Source organism: Dryobates pubescens, chromosome 16 (assembly GCF_014839835.1).
Source record: "Dryobates pubescens isolate bDryPub1 chromosome 16, bDryPub1.pri, whole genome shotgun sequence".
Lineage (NCBI taxonomy): Eukaryota > Metazoa > Chordata > Aves > Piciformes > Picidae > Dryobates > Dryobates pubescens.
This window is the reverse complement of record NC_071627.1, coordinates 16,804,731-16,818,087: the sequence shown is the minus strand read 5'-3', so window position 1 is coordinate 16,818,087 and position 13,357 is coordinate 16,804,731.

Genomic DNA, 13,357 nt, shown 5'->3' with positions numbered 1-13,357 from the left:
AAGCAGCTGTGCACTTGTCATGTTACCGGAGACAAGTAAAACACCACAAACTCCTGCTGACATCCTGCAAGTTACCTGGAGAATTAATGGTGCTAGAATCCAGGACTCTTCTCCTGGGAGAAGGTGCCCTTGAAGTATGGGATGATGCACTGCTATGTCTGAAATTCTTCCACGTGCACTACCCCTCCGACGCAGGTCTGTCGTCAGCACTGCGCAACAGCCATTGCCAAGCTTCCACCTGACACCAAGGGATTAAAAAAAAATGAAGCAGCAAAAAGGAGAAGAGATCCTTGGGCATTAAGAAACAAAGTCAGAAACCCCTGTTTTCTTAAAGTGTGCATGACCCTCCAAGTGCATATTCCTCCCCAAAGTCTGTGCCATGCTGCAAATCCTGCAAAACCCTCTTTGTCCCCAGAAAGGCCCTTGGCAGGTTGTGTTGCTCTGTGGGACTGCACCTACCACTGCTCGCCCTGTAAAGCATTCAAGGCTGTCTCTGCCTTTTTACACCTGCAGTTAACGGTGGAACAAACTTACTTTCAATGCAAAGCCAGGTTTGTTCAGTGGAAAAATACAACCTTGGCAGCCCCTGGGCGTGCAACTGATGGAAAAAAATCCTGCCTGTTAATCACAATTCAAACAGAAATCCGCTCCCCATCAGCCAGGGGAGCTTGTTTATGTGTTCTTGGAACAATAAAACTCATTACCTGGCAGCCGATCAGCTTTTATAACCTAAGCAGGCACCTGACAGGGGTGCAAAAGAGAGCTGCTTCAGCACAAAGCCTGCTGTGGGAAAGCCAGCCAGCAACAGCAGGGCTTCAGCACCAACACGTACTTCCAGCTCTGTGGACATCTGATGTCCTTTCCCAAGTTTCTATCATGAGCCTTCTGCTGTCACCCATAATGACAGTTTCAGAGAGCCCTGAGCCTGCTGCAAGGTCTCTGTGGACAGGATCGCACTCAGGTCCCATATTACTTCTGTTCCAAAGGGAGAATAAGGGGGCAAGAACAACAGTGAAAACAGATCAGTCACCTCAGTGCCAATTTCGGGGAGACAGATGGGCTCAGCTGGGGGTTCTCTGGGAGCAGGGGGAAAGAAGCAGGGCAGCTGGTGAGGTAGGGGGCAGAGGAAGAGGTGTGAGGCAGGCAAAGAGGCATGAGGGGCTGAGATGGGCAGTGACAGAGCCTGTGCATGGTGGAGCCAGAGGACGCCTTTATGACACAGCTGAACTCGACTTTGCTCACTGTGGATGTGTTAGGGAGGCATTTTCCCTCCCCCCTCCTTTATTTTCCCTTCCTTGATGTTTTGTTTGTTTAGGGTATCAAGGCACACAGTCCACCCTGTCCCATTTTCCACACAGTCCCATTTTCCTGTTTCCCACACAAGCTGGCTGTCCACACAGCAGTGGCAGGGGTTGGCCAAGACCCTGCCCCTTGTGCCCAATCCCTAGAAACTTGTCCCACCGCAGGCATGTGTAGGGCTTTCAGGTTATATAAACCTGTAGTTCTACAGTTGCATGCATCCCCATGGAAACCACAAGGAGTTTCCCCTCGGTGAGGACAGCAGTAACATCACTTCCTGGTGCTGACAAACCAATTTGTCATGAAGTGATAAAAAGGCATGTTTTGTGTTTGCAGGAACTGGCTCCAGGCTTTGTTCCTCCCAAGCCAGAGGCTGCTCACCCACCCCAAAGGCAAACAATGGTCATTGTGTGCTGCACAGAGCAGGCGTGGGGAGATGTGGACAAGCCCTTTGGGCTCCCCAAATGCCAGAACATGGGCCACCAACACCCCAAAGGTTACAATGTGTACAGAGGAGATGCAAGTCATGGCAATGTGTAACCCCACACAGCATGAGGGGCTCTATACATCATCCACAGATGGGTCCCCACGGCCGAGGGGTGGACACAGCCAACTCATGCAGGGACACAGCACATGAGCCTCACATAATATCCCCAGCAAAGATGCAGTACCCAGGGGATACAGTATACCAAGTTATCACATGATGAACAGGCCAGAGCTCCAGATTAGACAAGTCTTGGGTAATCCCCTTGTCTCAAAGCTTTTGCCTTTCTTTTGTAATCAGCACTTCAGAAGGTGCTGGCTGTACTCAGGCTTAGGGACTATCCTGCATTAGTCACTCCAGTATCAGACTAGCAGGGCCACAAGGATGTGTTATGCCATTACTCTGAAAAAAATATTACATCCAGATCAGACACAGGCAAGTCTTCTTTGCCCAGTTACCCACCTGGGTTTTTTCCTCTGCTTGGAGCAGAGGGCAGCAGGAAAGGCACTGTCATTTGAAAATGGGGTGTAAGTGCAATCACAGGAAGCCAGCTGCCCAGCTCCAAAGACAAGGCACAGTGCAATAGGGAAGGAGAAAAAAGCCATGGTTTGTGACTGTCTAGTGTAATTAGAGGTCACTATGCCTCAAACTTCATCTAAACCTCTTTCTTAGCCTTTCCCTTGTCTAGGGACACCTACATACAGTGTAGCCAATAAGACTACACCCAGGGTTTTGGCTTCCCCAAATCTGCTCCAATCTAAGGCTGTAGGGAGGTTGGGAAAACAGCTAAAAGCCCACTTGTGTGTGGCCACCACCTTCCCTGGCCAGTGGCCACAGCTGATGGGGGGCTGGCAGCCCAGCCAAGAGGTACAGCCAAGGTGCCTGGTCAGGTTGGTTCTATTAGCACCATCAAGGGCTTAACAAGTTAAATGAGACCAAGATATTAAAGGAGGAAAACAGCTGAAGGGAGACACCTGAGAACTTAGGGAGAAGCCCAATCTGCTGGTATTCCAATATAATTGGCCTTGCTGTTGGGACTTCAACCTGACTAGCTGGCCCTACTGGGAACCTGGCTCAAGGTCAGGCTCAGCTCTGTGTGTCCTGCCCTTGCTGTGATGATATAATTAATGCTAAGGGCAGTCTCCAAGAGGTGAATCCAAGTACCTGAGAGGAAACAGCTGAGTTGCTCTACTGCTGAGGTGGGTAAAGGATTCCTGCTTTTGAGACCTATTTCTCATTTTGGAAGTGCTGTTGTACAAACCTGTGTCTACCTGGAGAGCAGTGCCAAGGTCCTACGTGGACATGATGCTATTAGTCTGGCACAGAGCAAGCTGGTTCCATCATCATCAGACTAGTGGCCAAAACCAGAGGAAAAGGCAGGTTTGTTTCTTGCCCTTACATGGCGTGGGATGACCTGTTCTCCAGATGTGGATGGGATTTTTATTTTTCTCCCCCTGGGATTTTCCATTTCCAGGGTTTTCCAGCTGCTGCATGTGACTGCACACCCCACCTGCGGTGCCAGGCTCCGTGTGTGCCCTGAGCGCGGAGACTTAGCAGCACTGGTGGCACAACTGAGGGGCTAGGGGCTGGCGGAGGGCCCTGGGAGGCTGCTGGGCTGGGGGTTTCCTGAGCGGTGCTCTCAAGCTCTCGCATTTGCGTGCGTTTCCTGCTAGACACAGAAATGACTCTGTCTGGGCTTCCCCTCCTCGATGCGGCTGGCAGGCAGGGGGGTGGGTGAGATGAGACACCCGGCACAGCAGCTCACCTTCTAGCCGCCAGGGCTGACGGTGGGTGGATGGATGTCTCCTCCAGACGGGTGCTCAGCAGTGCTTCTGGCTGGGAGTCTGGAGGGTGGGAGGGGTTCAGAGACCCAAATAAAGAAGATACTTGCGAACATACACAGTGTGTGTTTTCCCCTCAGTTTAGGAAGGATGTTGACTTGCTGGAACGAGTCCAGAGAAGAGCAACAAAGTTGGTGAGGGGTTTGGAACATAAGCCCTACGAGGAGAGGCTGAGGGAGCTGGGGTTGCTTAGCCTGGAGAAGAGGAGACTCAGGGGTGACCTTATTACTCTCTACAACTACCTGAAGGGAGGTTGTAGACAGACGGATGTTGGTCTCTTCTCTCAGGCAGCCAGTACCAGGACAAGAGGACACAGTCTCAGGCTGTGCCAGGGGAGGTTCAGGCTAGATGTTAGGAAAAAGTTCTGTACAGAAAGAGTGATTGCCCATTGGAATGGGCTGCCTGGGGAGGTGGTGGAGTCGCCATCATTGGAGGTTTTCAGGAGAAGACTTGATGGGGTGCTTGGTGCTGTGGGTTAGTTGCTTGGGCGGTGTTGGATTGGTTGATGGGTTGGACGCGATGATCTTGAAGGTCTCTTCCAACCTGGTTTATTCTATGTATTCTATTTTAATAACAGTGGGCATTAGTAACCCTGTTATGTCTTACCTAGGTCTTGTTGGGCGTTCAGGCTGGGTGAGTTAGGTCTGTGTGCCAATTCATTCCAAAATCCATATTGTACAGATCAGGTTGGGGCTATCTTGAGTGCCACAGAAAATGCTTCATTTCTCATAAAAAGGTTATGTATGACACCAAACCCTGTCATTTCAATACCTTTTGGTTCCTAAACTATAGGCCAAGCTTTAAAAATAAACTCTCACAGGACTCTGACACGGCGTAGTCACATTTGAACTCAGTAACCAGTTGGCTACAAATTAGAATAGAATAGAATTAACCAGGTTGGAAAAGACCTTTGAGATCATCAAGTCCAACCTATCATCCAACACCATCTAATCAACTGAACCATGGCACCAAGCACCCCATCAAGTCTCTTCCTAAACACCTCTGGTGATGGTGACTCCACCACCTCCCTGGGCAGCACATTCCAATGGCCAATCTCTCTCTTTCTGGGAAGAACTTTTTCCTAACATCCAGCCTAAACCTCCCCTGGTGCAGCTTGAGACTGTGTCCTCTTGTTCTGGTGCTGGTTGCCTGGGAGAAGAGACTAACCCCCACCTGGCTACAACCTCCTTTCAGGTAGTTGTAGAGAGCAATAAGGTCTCCCCTGAGCCTCCTCTTCTCCAGGCTAAGCAACCCCAGCTCCCTCAGCCTCTCTTCATAAGGCTTGTGCTCCAAACCCCTCCCAAGCTTTGTTGCCCTCCTCTGGACGTGTTCCAGCAAGTCAAAATCTTTCCTGCACTGAGGGGCCCAGAACTGGACACAGTATTCCAGGTGTGGCCTAACCAGTGCTGAGTACAGCAGGTTCTCACTACACAGTTTGTCGGGTTTTTAAAAAGTGATAATCTTTGTCCCAGAGCCAAGTGTGGGTTCCACCTGTGCTACATTAATAAACTACACTGCCATCTTTAGACTTTAACATTCTGACAGAATTTGATTTTATTTGAAAGGGTTTGGTTGGGTTGGTTTGGTTTGTTTTGTTCCCAAGAAATTGTGGTGAAGATGTCTGAAAAATGGCTTTTTTTGGGGGGGTCTTTTCTGTACTGGAAAGAGGAGCTTTCTTTTCAGTGTCTACCCTACATTATCATCTGCAGTAAATTTCTTTCCCCATCGCTGTTTTGTTCTTTCAAACCTTATTATGGCTTTGTTAATTGGCAGCTGGGTCATAGCACTGCGTGGTTTTGATGGCAGGTTTTTCTAATTTATGGAGGATATAAAATGCAGATGTTCCTTGACTCTAATAGTCTCTCCTGCTACTCTGTGATACTTGCAGACCAGCTGGTGATTTTTATGTTTGCTTGTCTTCTGCCATGCCATCTTGGTGATTGCAGACACCTATTTCAGGGGCTTTCACAGGGTGAGTATTAAAAAAAAGGTTAGGTCTATGTAATTGTTCTTCATAGTATCAGTCAGGGTTGGAAGGGACCACAAGGATCATCTAGTTCCAAACCCCCTGCCATGGGCAGGGACACCCCACACTAGATCAGGCTGGCCAGAGCCTCATCCAGCCTGGTCTTAAACACCTCCAGGGACAGAGCCCCAACCACCTCCCTGGACAACCCATTCCAGGGCTTCACCACTCTCATGGAGAAGAACTTCCTCTTCACATCCAGCCTGAATCTCCCCACCTCCAGCTTCATTCCATCCCCCCTAGTCCTATCACTACCTGATATCCTGAGAAGTCCCTCCCCAGCCTTCTTGTAGGCCCCCTTCAGATACTGGAAGGCCACAATTAGGTCACCTCGGAACCTTCTTTTCTCCAGACTGAACAGCCCCAACTCCTTCAGTCTGTCCTCACAGGAGAGGTGCTCCATCCCTCTGCTCATCCTTATGGCCCTTCTCTGGACACGTTCCAGCATGTCCATAGCCCTCTTGTAATAGGGGCTCCAGAACTAGAGGCAGTACTGCAGATGGGGTCTCACCAGAGCTGAGTAGAGAGGGAGAATCACCTCCCTTGACCTGCTGGCCACACTTCTCTTGATGCAGCTCCAGGATCTGATTGGCTTTCTGGGCTGCAAGTGCACACTGAGAGCTCCTGTTGAGCTTCTCGTCCACCAGCACCCCCAAGTCTCTCTTTTAACCCTGTATTCATGCACAATCCTTCTTACACATCAAACACAAACCAGAACGGTGCAAACTTTGATGCTTTTCAGTGGTTTAAAGTGCCCAGTGCTTGTTCCCATTAGCCAGGCAACAGGGGCACATCATATAAACAAGTGGCATCAACTACCTAACCCTCTCTACTGGGTCCTCCTCAGACATATAAGTGCTGGTTTAACTGTCACATTTACAGGATATTTCCTTGGCCTTTGTTAAAGTCAGCAGTCCTGCACATCTCTGCTGTGATGGCATCAGCTGTGTCTGGGCACACTTGGCATTTCATAGAATCAATAAGGTTCGAAAAGACCTCAAAGAACATCAAGTCCAACCTGTCACCCAAGACCTCATGACTACTAGACCATGGCACCAAGTGCCACATCCAATCCCCTCCTGAACACCTATTTCCCCCGTGTTGCTGGGCTTTGCTGCTGTGAGATCAAAGCTTCCAGCTGATGGTCTGGATACCAGCCTGGCAGAGTCTTACAACCTCGTCTGTGTAGTGGTTGCTTCTCCCACTCCCAAGTCTTAGGTGGTGCCCTGGGAGAGGAGATGACCTCTGGAAATGTCTTGTTGGCAGCTGAGTATGAGGAATCCAACCGCTCGGGGTGTTTCAAGGCACACTAACATAAACCATGGCATCATCTGCTGAGATTAGCGCAGGTGGAGCAGGAGGGTTGAATCTGGTCAAATGTTGAAATCTTGTCCACTGCTGTAGCTTGGCTGGAACTGCTGTTGCGTCACTGGAATGCTTTGAGCTGAAGGATTTCTGCCTGCCCTGGGAGCTGTGCGAGGAGCCAGCTGAACAGCCGACTGCACAGTGTGAAACAATAGTTCCCACCTTTTCCTACTGCCTGGGAGGAACAGAAAGGAACAAAGCTATTTGCAAGGAGGGGGGGAAAAAAATCCTTTCAATCGTCTTTCACTCTTCCCTCTCATTTAGTTTCCTCCCTCCCAGAGGGAGACATCTCAGCGCTGAGCAACCCCCAGATTTCAGCACCTTCCCTTGCTCCTCTTTATTCTTTAAGCACTTGTCCGCAGGCGCCAAGGCAGACAGTCGTTTATAACTGCCTTTTGTTCCTCTGTTTACATCTTCCCTTCCAGGCTCCAGGGATGGCTGACGTCAGGGTGCTACATTTGGGCTCATCATACTTTTATCTGGTGTTAATGCCTTCCATGAACAGCAGGAATGTGGACCGCAAGGCGAGCTGCCGGGGCAGCACGGGGAGAGGGGGGCCAGGGAGGGCAGGCGGGAGCCCAGCAGGCAGTGCTGCATCAGGGCATGGCACGATGCTGCCCACCCTGCTCTCCCTGACAGGCACCAATTGGTTTGCTGGAGAGGACCATGGTCATTTATGGCCTTGTGCAGGGACGGCCTGCCCACTGGCACCCTGTCTGTCTGTCCAGGCAGCTGGCAGAGTTGTATGTGGCACCACAAGCTACGCGCCAAGCTATTTTTAAGACGCCTGGGCTGCATCCCAAGTATAGCATGCTCTATTTCTGCTGCAAAATGATCTTCCTGGGTGGGGGATGCACAGATTTTTTATTTATTTATTTTTCATGTGAAACACAAGGGTTTGGAGGCAGTGAGAGAAACAGCTGGGCACAACTGGAAGAGAGGCACACAGACAAAAAGGATAAGCTGGTGGTCATGAAGCTCAAGAGAGCTCTGTGCTCGCTGCTCATGGTGAATGCTCATTGCCAATGGTTTGCTCATGGGTCAGGAATCAAGTAGGCCTGGCTTTGGTTTGCAGCTGGGGTTTACTGAGGACACTGGAGGGCTTTGCATTTGTTTCAAATAGGCTGGTGGGGGAGTTTGAGATTCCGAAACATGTAACAAGGCTGAAAGGGATGAACAGGGATACTAAATGCAGAGCTGTAAACTTGCTGGTTGATTTCACCAATTTTGGATCTGCCTCTTGCTCCAGATCAACTGGACTCAAGGCAGCAGAACACCATTTGTTCACCAGGGCTTGAAGAAACTCCTAAAAAGAATTACCCAAAAGGAGATACTTGCTACATTCCTTGTAGTGACATCAAAAGACCCTGGGAAGTGGTGCAGGCTCCACTGTGGCAGGGATGTCACCTTGATGGGGTAGCAAGAGGACTCTGCTCCTGCCTGTGGATGCTGGAGGAGGTAGATCAGGCTGTCACCCATGCCCTGCCAGGCTGCTCACTGTGGGAACAGATTTTACAGGTAGAAAGTGATGTGCTGGACCATGGACTGACTCCTCATGGCTGTGAGCTTTGTCAGTGCAACTTTCATGCCTAAGTCTGAAACTGGAGGTCTGAAGTGTTTAATCTTCTCATACAGGTGAGCTGGGGATGACACAAAGGTTTCTGAGAGCATAGAAAGGGCTGTAAAAGAGTTTTCTTCAAAGCTTAAGGATAATCTGCCATTCTTAATTTTTCACCTACCTTCCAAGGACCCACTCCTTAACTGCAAGTAGCACAAACAAGTGATATGACTTCACCACTAATCATGGCACTTCTGGAAGTCCTGTTCTCTGAAACCTATGGCTCTGTTACCTCCACTCACCAGGAAGATCTCTTCCTCAATCATAAATCTTTAGTGGAAACATTTGATATTTCCAAAGCCCAGCATAAGACTGATAGTTTTTCCTTTGAGGTTGTTCTTTTGGAGGAATATTTAGGTTTCCTTGAGGCTGGATAAAAGTTTTCCACTTTCTGATTTCCAGTAAATCGGGGCTGACTTAATACTATCTCTGTATTTAAAAAGAAAAAAGCTGGCTTCCAGGGACAGGAGACAAAATACTTCCACCTACTACCAAAACACAGAAGAAAGGAGTGAGTAATGACATTCAGAATAAGAACCAAGTCTGTTTGCAGGTAGAGGCAATCAGATCCAGAAGGCTGGGCTTGATGTTTCTCATCAACTCTCTCTGGTTACCAAGGGTAGCAGATATAAAGATACAAACTGATTTCTGAGGAAGAACAGACTCTTTTGATTATGCAAGTTGAAGTCCTACATAATGTAAGCCAAAGTTCTGACTGAAAAAAAAACACCTATTCTTTAGAAGGACACTGTCCTGACAGATTATTTCAAATTGCAGAGGTGTAACTCTGTAAAAGCATTTCTGGGCAATGTTCACTGGGAAGAGCAGATGAGTCTCAGGAATCATTGATTCTTAAAATGGTTCTGTGTTGCTCTCACCAAGCCACCTCCTGTTTTTCTACCTCGGTCTACTTTTCTCTAGAACGAAGACTGTGATGTTGTGCCTTGATACTATCAGCTTCAATTGGGCTGTTCACCAGCTGGTGACAAAGAGAAGCAGCTCGCTAGGGAAAGCACACACCCAGCAGGCTTTTTCTGGTGAAGTATGCTCAGCATGTTTAAAGTGCAGTGGTCCTGAGGTCTCACCATTGCCTGAATGTCAACGTGTTCTCCCTCCCCAGTGGAGCTGGGATGATGGGCTTGCAGGGAGGGTATAGGTGACTATGCTAAAGGCTTGGCCAGCTCAGGGATGTGGCTCCTGAGCTTGCCTTGGAAGTGGCCTTGGCAAGATCAGATCCAGCCTAGCACAAGGGTGGAAGCAGGGTAGGGAACAGTCCGGGGTGGGTCTGGAGCAGCAAAGCCCTGTATATGGAGAATGTGACTGCTGTGGAGTCACTGTTTTTTAGGGTGAAGGAGGAGGGAAATCTGTTTGTCTTGAAGGAGGAAGCACAAGGAGCTCAGCAAGAAAGGGGAGGTGTAGGGAGAGGATGCAGGTGGGAGCAAGGGATGTGTGGGGAGATGTGGTGTGGGTGGGGTAAGGGGAATCAACGACTTCTATGTTTGTGGCAAGAGAGAAGATAAAGTGAGTTACTGGTGATGAAACAAAGGCAAACTGAAGGGGAAGGAAAGTTGCTTCATGTTTGTAGTGGTTTTCCCTTGCACAGTGAGGTAAGATCCTGGGTAGAGAGAGACTTGGAGGCTGGCAGCAGAAAAGGAGACTTGGGTGGGTGAACAAGAAGGGTTTGTGAAGCAAGATGGTGAAAAGGCAGATGCTGGAGGCTATCAAACCATTTGGTGAGGAAAAAGGCAGAGCTGATACAGGAGAGACCACATCTGCAATGGAGGAAACAGTTCCTTGATGCCAGAGACTCTACACAATGTGGAGAAGGAAATGGATGCTGTCAGTGAGCTAAACTTAGAGATTATAGGGTAGAGCTCCATGATGGGAGAAAGGACATAAACTTTGAGAGGGAGGAAAATGAGGTATGAAAGAATCAAATATTTGTAGTAAAGACAAGGAGAATGAAGTAGAAAGGATGGGACTGAGAGTGAGCAGATAGTTGGGAAGTTGCTGAGTGATTGAGTGTAATGGATTGAGCTCCCTTCACCCTGTTCACAGTGGGTGGGATAGAGGACTCTGAGCTGAGAGGAAAAAGTCAGGCTATTTGCCCACAGTTTAAAGAGATGTTATCCCCATAGGGGATAACAGAAGTGCCAGTTTCCCCTTCCCACAGAAGGGGAAACAACCTGACTCCTCAGTTTCTAAGGAGGATTGTAGCTTCTCTAAATAGGACAGAAAGGGTCATGATATGAAAGATGGGGAACTTGTGCTCTCACTTAGAGCTGAGCACTCAGGTCATGATGGGGTCCTTCAAAGCCCTTTTCCTAAGGGCTGCTTCTCAAGGAGGTCTCCAATTAGAACAAACTGGTCCATACCAAGCTGGGCACTGGTGGATTTCTCCTCTTTTGCCACTAGCTAGGATGCTTCTCTTCTCCATGGGCAGGTGCTGCACATGATCTCACAGCACTTCAAGCCTTCCAGACTTTTTTGTTCCTTATGCATGGGGGAGGCACAGAAACACAGAAAGAACATGCAGTTGAGTGCAGGGAAAGCTGCAGCCCTGTGTGCTTTATGAAGGTGATTTCAGCATCCTACTTACTGCACTAACAAGCCTGAAACATGCAACAGTGCTTGCCCAAGCCTCATAGCCACTGCTGCAACTTTGTGTGGCATGTTGCTCCATCTTCCCCCTCTACTGCACAAGCCAGTTTCCCTTCTGAAAGACAGTTGAAGCCCTAAAGAAAAGAGGCTAATTCTCCCTTGTTTTGCCCTTCCCACCATGACATAAGTGAGTATGACATATCACCGTATCAGAAGCAGGACCAGCTGCCCCAGGCTGTTTCCCTTACACCTTGGCTTCCCACCAAATTGCCAGTCCTGGATCTGGCCATAGATCTCCATTTTCCCACCCTGCTCCTCCCCCTCAAGCCAGAAACTTGGTTCTGAAAGGCAGAAAAGGAATGAGAAATGGCTTTGCGAGGAGGCTGCCTGTGGGAGCATGGTGGTCAGCTGAGCAACTGCTTGTTGCAGCCCAAGGTGCTGGGCCACGTTTGCAGATACCCTGCACTGTTCATCCTCTTCCTGAGCTGTGTGAATTGCTATTCCCTTGTGCTGGAAGTTCAGGTGAGGTGCTGGAGAGCACTGGGTATAAAAGGTGATAGCCCAGCTGGTGTTCCAACCACTCTGAAGGTGTGTCTTGTGGAACTGGGGGTGAAGAGCCTGTGCAAAGAGTGAGGGGTGCATGGGTGCTGTCAGGTCAGCTCTCCGGATGAGCACACAGCTCCTCCTGTGTAGTGCCCATGCCGGTGTCACTGCATGGGAGCATGTTGCTGGCACACTCCTTGCTGAGTTGTCCCTGTGCATGGCTGTCATGTGTGCAGTGGCTCCTGAACTTCATGCACTTTCAGGGCAGGAAACAGTCTTCTCCTGCTGAGCACATAGTGGAAGTGGCCATGCCAGGCCAGTGGCCACCCAGCCCTCCTTGGACGATGCAGAGGGTGGGACAAGGACCAGCTGAGTGTGCTGGAATTCTCCTTCTACATGGAAGTGGAACAGTTGCTCACCAACAGCTGTGCCCACCCTTGGATATGTTGGCTGTGTCAGGAACCCCCCTGCATGACCCCTGGGGGGTCTCAAATGCTGATTGTGTGGGGCTGAGCACACTAAATCTGTGCCAGAAGAGTCTGGGAGCAAGGGGGCTGCGTGAGCCTTCCTTCCTGGCTCCTGCACTGCATGGTGACGTGGTTGTTGCAGGAAGGAACAGCAGGTTCCTGAAGGGACATTCCTCCCATAGCTTCGCGGGCACCATGGTCCCCTCCTTGCTGCAGCACACAGCCAGTCTCCAGTGGCTGTTTTTAAATCCCATTTCCATGGCACCTTTCCAGCCCCATATTTCTTTTTGCACACCAGGGTGGAAGCAAACCCTCACTCCTTGCCCTGAAGCCTTGATCCAGAGCCTTCTCGCAGCAGCTGTACTTTTCCAGTGTGCATCTGCCAGGCAGGAGAGAGCCCTGCAGCTTCTTTGAGGACTCCTGGAAAGTAAGACAGGACAGATGCACAGGCTGGTGCTTGAACTTGGGTTCCTCTCCAGAGAAAACATCCATGTCCTTGTGCTCTTCACCCATCTTTCTGCTCCTTATTTGCTAATCAAGGTCTAACTAGTGTTCCAGAGATTGCTTTTAGAATGGAAGTTACTTAAAAGGTCTCTTGCTCACTGCCTTTTGGTCACTTTTCTGCTTGCAAACCTTCTCCATTTGGCAGCATTTATTTCACTTGCCTTCCTTGAACACAAATGATTTTTTGGCCAGCAGTACTTCAGCAGCTGCAGAAAAGTTACAGAGAGAGAAGCGTGTGCTTGTCTATGCCCCATCTGCTTTCTGGGTCTGGGCTCGGTCCTGCCAGCTCAGCACTGGCGGTGTTGAGGCCAATCTCTGTGATATGGATGTTTCTGCCCTAGATAGCTGCAGCACTGAGCTGTCTGAAGGCTCTTTACCCACACAACAGACACCAGATCCCTCTGAAATGCAGTGCTTGAGGCTGAAACTGAAAGTCCGGAGAGAATTAGTCACTCCTGTACCCTAGTAACGCTGGCGAAAACCAGCCTCAAACACAGTACAGGCGAGGGTTTTGCAATCCCAGCAGTAGCCTGGTGCTTCTACTCAGGCAGAGGGAGCTGCTGGGGGGGAGGACAGAGCTGAAATGCACCCCAGTTCCTTCCCCCTGCC